Source organism: Panthera leo, chromosome D4, assembly GCF_018350215.1.
Source record: "Panthera leo isolate Ple1 chromosome D4, P.leo_Ple1_pat1.1, whole genome shotgun sequence".
Classification (NCBI taxonomy): domain Eukaryota; kingdom Metazoa; phylum Chordata; class Mammalia; order Carnivora; family Felidae; genus Panthera; species Panthera leo.
The window spans coordinates 75,893,779-75,899,778 of record NC_056691.1 but is presented as its reverse complement, the minus strand read 5'-3'; positions in this window follow the sequence as shown (position 1 = coordinate 75,899,778).

Genomic DNA, 6,000 nt, shown 5'->3' with positions numbered 1-6,000 from the left:
TGGCTTTACCTGAAAACCTGTGAAAATTGAAAATAACAGAACCAGATTTTTTAAAGTTTTTACTTAAATTCCAGTAAGTTAACATACAGTGTGATATTAGTTTCAGGTGTACAATGTAGTGATTTAATACTTCTGTACATCACCTGTGTTGGTGCTCATCACAATAGGTGATCTCCTTAATCTCCTTTACTATTTAACCCGTTCCCCCACTCCCCTTCCCTCTGGTCACCATCAGTTTGTTCTCTCTACTTAAGAGTCTGTTTCTTGGTTTGTCTCTCTGTCTCTTTCTTTTTCCCTTTGCTCATTTGTGTGTGTGTGTGTGTGTTTCTTAAATTCTACATAGGAGTGAAATCATATGGTATTTGTCTTTCTCTGATTTATTTCACATAGCATAGTACTATTTGTACCTCCATCCATGTCATTGCAAATGGCAAGATTTCATGATTTTTTATGGCTTGGTAATATTCCACTGTATGTACATATGTATACATGTACATATGTGTGTGTGTACACACATATGCACATATATTACATATATGTATATACACATCCATTGTATGTATGTATATGATATATATACACACATACACACATATACATACATACACACACACACACACAGCTTCTTTATCCATTCATCAATCGATGAACACTTGGGCGATTTCCATAATTTAGCTATTGCAGATAATGCTGTTGTACATATCAGGGTGCACATACCCCTTTGAATTAGTATTTTTGTATTCTTTGGGTAAATACCCAGTAGTGCAATTGCTGGATCCTGGTTAGTTCTGTTCTTACCTTTTTGAGGAAACTGTATACTGTTTTCCAGAGCTGCTGCACCAGTTTGCATTCCCACCAACAGTGCAAGAGGGTTCCCCTTTCTCCACATCCTAGCCAACACTGGTGTTTCTTGTGTTGATTTGAACTATTCTGACAGGTATGAGGTGGCATCTCTTCTTGGTTTTGATCTGCATATTCATAATGAGTGACGTTGAGCATCTTTTCATGTATCCGTTGGCCATATGTATGTCTTCTTTGGAAAATGTCTATTCATGTTTTCTGCCCATTTTTAATTGGATTATTCATTTTTGAGGGTGTTGAGTTTTATAAGTTCTTTAATGTTTTGGATACTCACCCTTTATCAGTATGTTATTTGCAGATATCTTCTGCCATTCAGTAGGTTGCCTTTTGGTTTTGTTGATTATTTCCTTCACTGTGCAGAAGTTTTTTTTGTTTTTTGTTTTGTTTTTGATGTAGTACTAATAGTTTATTTTTGATTTTGGTTCCCTTGCCTCAAGAGACATATTTAGAAAGAAGTTCCTATGGCCAATATACAAGTTACTTCCTATGCTCTCTTCAAGGATTTTTATGGTTTCAAGTCTCACATTTAGGTCTTTAATCCATTTTGAATTTATTTTTGTTTATGGTGTAAGAAAGTGGTCCAGTTTCATTCTTTTGCATGTTGCTGTCCAGTTTTCCCAACACCATTTGTTGAAGAGACATTCTTTTTCCATTGTATATTCTTTCTTACTTTGTCAAAGACTAATTGACATTATAATTGTGGGTTCATTTCTGGCTTTTCTATTTCACTGATCTATTTTCGTGCCAGTACTGTACCGTTTTGATGACGACAGCTTTGTAATATAAATTGAAGTCTGGAATTGTGATGCCTCCAGCTTTGTGTTTCTTTTTCAAGGTTGCTTTGGCTATTTGGGGTCTTTTGTGGTGGAACCATATTTTTAACTGACCTAGGAAGGGTATGGCGGACAGGTCAGATGTCTGGGTGAAGCTGGTCACCCGATAAAGTCTAAGCCTAGGAGTCTGGTAAATCATCAGCTCTGTGAACTAAGTGGTAACCAGCAACCCTCTCCTTCAGAACCCTAGAATGTCAAGATAGGAAGAACAGGTCAATCCAAGACACCACCTTATTTTTCTTGCCTCCAGTTGGAGGTTCAAAACCCATCCTAGCCTGAGGCAGAGGAGTTTGGCAATTCCTCACATCTGGGCCTTTGAAAGCTGAACTCCATCTTCCATTTGAAACTCACTAGACCTTCTGGGTTGGTCGGCTATAGTCTTGGTTTTACCAACCCTTTTCCCTGGTCTCAGATGCCCTTGTGTTTGTCCAGTTCCCCACGTGACATCAAACTTTGAATATAGCTTTCTACTCCATCTGCCAAACGCTTATCCAGATTTGACTCTGTTTGTTCTTTAAACACAGGCAATTGAAATGTACTAAGTGTTGGAATTACTGATTATTATTTTTAATTAAGCTTTCTTATCTCTAAGCACTTGCTCATCACAGGAAGCCTTAGCAATTGGAAATCTTTGGGACACCTTCTTTCATGAATAAATGAAAAAGATTGGTAATTGACGTATGATTTTTGTGTTAGCAAGCATTATCAAAGTGCTGAAAAATTTTATTCTTTTAATTGCTTTAGTTACAGCCTGGGGTTTATATCACTAACTGGATTATCATGTGTTTTCTTTATGAATAGAAGTTAACTCAGGCTCTATCTAAATTTATTTGTATCTTCCTTAAACAATCACAGACCTACTGTGAGCCAGGGGATACAGGTTGAATGAGAAACAGCTTGTATGTATTTTTGAGGTATGCAAGAAATAAATGGACAATTAGTATGGTATGATTAGGACAGTTTTGCAAGTAATAGGGGCTGGTGGGGACCCACAAGACTACCAGGCTTAGCTGAACTTGGAGAAGGTTTTAAGGAGCAACATAAGTCAGTTATGTTCAATGTGTTCAGAATCAGATTACCTGGGTTTAAATTCAGATTTCATTCCTTACTAGTCATACAACCTTGCAGAAGCTGTTTAAAATTTCTTAACCCTGTTTTCCTCATTTATAAAATGATAATACTGATAGCTATATCTACTTCAGTGTGTTATTATATATATTAAATTAATGATTGCATGTAAAGTACTTAATTTTGTGTAAGGTGCATGGCAAGCCTGCAGTCATCGCAAACTATAATAATAATTATTAATGCATTGATCATCTAAGCTGAGCTACTCAGTTAAGAGAGGGTGTTCTAAGTAAGGGGCAAAGCCTGAGACCACAGCTGGGAACTAAGAAAATATGGCATGCTAAAGTAACTAAGTGAGGGTTGGGTCGGTGATGGGAGGGATGGTGGCAAAACACAAGTCTAGCAGAAGGCAGGCAGAATCTACAGTGAAGGGTTTAAGCAAGTTAAAACATTGACCAGCTGTATTCTTAGGAAATGAACCTGTTTACAAATATCAGGCTCTGAAGACAGCTTAAATTTACAGGTGAATGGAGTCCCAACTGCTGATGCTTTGTATATGTTAACATGTGTTACAGGAAAGCTATGCATTTGAGATGAAGGGATTTGGCAGGTAGCTTTGTGGAAATGTTTTAAAAATATCAACACAGAGAAAAATGTGTAAGCCATTCTCCTAGCAGAAGAGGAATATCAAAGTTTGGGTTTAGGTCTCAGATGATGCACTAAATGTTTGGAAACTAAGTTCCCTCTTTGGCTCCTTGGGAAGAAGTTTTGAGATTGGTCTGTGGAAACTGCGCCTCCCTGGCCTGGGCTGGTAGAGAAGGTGTGTGTGTGTGTGTGTGTGTGTGTGTGTGTGTGTGTGTGTGTGTGTATGTGTGCGCATGCACGCACACACACGTGTGTGTGCCCACTCAGATAAATGGATGGATACGTGCATTACATTTATTTCTCAGGGATTGGAGAAAATAGGATGACTGGTCACTTCCCTTCCTACATGTGGTGTGTGTTACCTTAATGTGTTTTTAATCCTGGAAAGGAATGTGTTCCATATGGCATAAGAGTATCAAGAATCAGCTGCTCCTTTTCCATGCAAAGTCCAGACAGGCTCCTGGTAGGAGACATAGGGGAGCACCCTACCTCCTAGACAAACTTCTGTGAAAGGATGCCACTTGTGTGCTTCCTCATATAATTGAAGGAGAAAGAGGAGACGAGGGAGACAATATGGAGTCCTAAAGTCAGGTGGACTTTTTCTCAGCCAACTACCCTTTCTTCTTTTTTCTAAAGCTCTACTGGTTCTCCAAGGCTCATCTCAAGTGCTACCTCCTCTAAGAAGTCCAGTAATATAGAAGAGGGGCTTGGACAATGCCTTGGTTCCTAAGAGGTTCTGTTGACCCTACCTGCAGTAGAACTCAAGGGCATCATGCATTATGGACAAAAAGTTCTTTACTCTGTTTGGAGGCTAGTCCTGGGACCTCTGGACAGTTTTCTATGGATTTAAATTGTTAAAAGCACTCATGCAAGCATCCATGTCTGTCATGTTCCCTGCACTAAACCCCTCTTTTCTGTAAAAACTGAATTGCTATGTATTTGACTCCTTGTGGTCTTCATATCTTTTCTGGCTACTTTTTGGCTCCTAAACATCCTGGAATATCCAGTTGTCAACGGGCTAGTTAGAGAAGATAGAATGGGCCAACTAGAGGAGTCCCTCATCCCCTCTTTGATTAGAGAAGGTCTTTTGACTTGACATTTCATGTAACACTGCACTTGGCTGAAATGTTTGAGAACCTTTGACCTGGTTACATTTTAGCCAATCTCCCAAGGATATGAGGCAAGGGAAGGAAAGACAGATCAAAATGGAAATAGATGGTGGCAGAGGTGCATTAACTATTACATGGAGGCTCCTTGGGTAGAGCAGATTAAAATGTTCTAGCTTTTTTTGGTGTAGGATGAGTTTCCCAAGGAAACAAGCTCCATTCTTTTGGCTACTTCTCAACCCACTTCTCCATGGCATTTTTTGCAGTTCCTTCACAGTACTTGGTTTGAGAGCAATAGACACAGACCACTTCATGTCGTATCTTCTTTGCCCAGTGCCCAGATGAGGAATCCTGAGATTCAGTGGTAAAGTGGCTTCTCTGTGGCCAGAGAGTGCTATAAAGCGTAACAGTGCAGCTGGAGCCCAGGGCTCCTGACTACCCACTCTTCCACAAAACCAGCCAACTGCTTCCCCTCCCCACCCTTTGTATAGCCAAGCTTTGTTGTATTTTAAAGATCATTGCTAATTTGGGGGAAAATGTAGATGCCAGCTTATGCTCCTGAACTGAAGTGGGGTCTTACTCCACATCAGAAAAATATTCTAGAAAAATGTCTTGTTTCTTTTTTTTCCCCCAAATATAATTTATTGTCAAGTTAGCTAACATACAGTGTATACAGTGTGCTCTTGGTTTTGGGGGTAGATTCCCGTGGTTCATTTCTTACATACCACACCCAGGTAACCGACAGAATGGGAGAAGATATTTGAAAATGACATATCAGATAAAGAGTTAGTATCCAAAATCTATAAAGAACTTTGCAAACTCAACACCTGAAAAACAAATAATCCAGTGAAGAAATGGGCAGAAGACATGAAAAATGTCTTACTTCTAATGGAGCATTTTTGCCAGTGAATCTTTTAAAAAACTTTGGTATTGACATAATATACATACAGAAGATTATGTACACTTATTATAAGTGCTTGCTGAATTTCATAAATTCAGACATGTGTATCCAGCACTCAAATCAAGAAACAGGACATTACTAGCATCCCAGAAGTCCTCTTCTTGTGTCTTCCAGTGACTACCCTTCCTCTGAAGGATCCCACTACCGTGGCTTCTAATGGCAATGTTTGTCTCCTCTTCCTTCTTCTCTTCTTTCTTCTATCTATCTATCTATCTTTTTTTTTTTTTTTTGATATTCATGTTTGGGTTTTTTCCAGTCTCTTTTTAAAGAATTATTTGGGTGAAATTTACAATAACAAAATTAGCAACTTTATAATGAACCAGTAGTTCATTATAATGAATTCTTATAATATAATGAGTTCATTATAATGAGTTCTTTATAATGAATTCAGTAGTGTTTAATACATTTGAAATCTTAGGAGACCACCACCTTTATCTAGTTCCAAACATTTCCATCACACCAAAGTAAAACTCTTTACCCGGTAACCAGCTTCTCCCCATTTGACCCTCCTCAAGCTCCTGGAAGC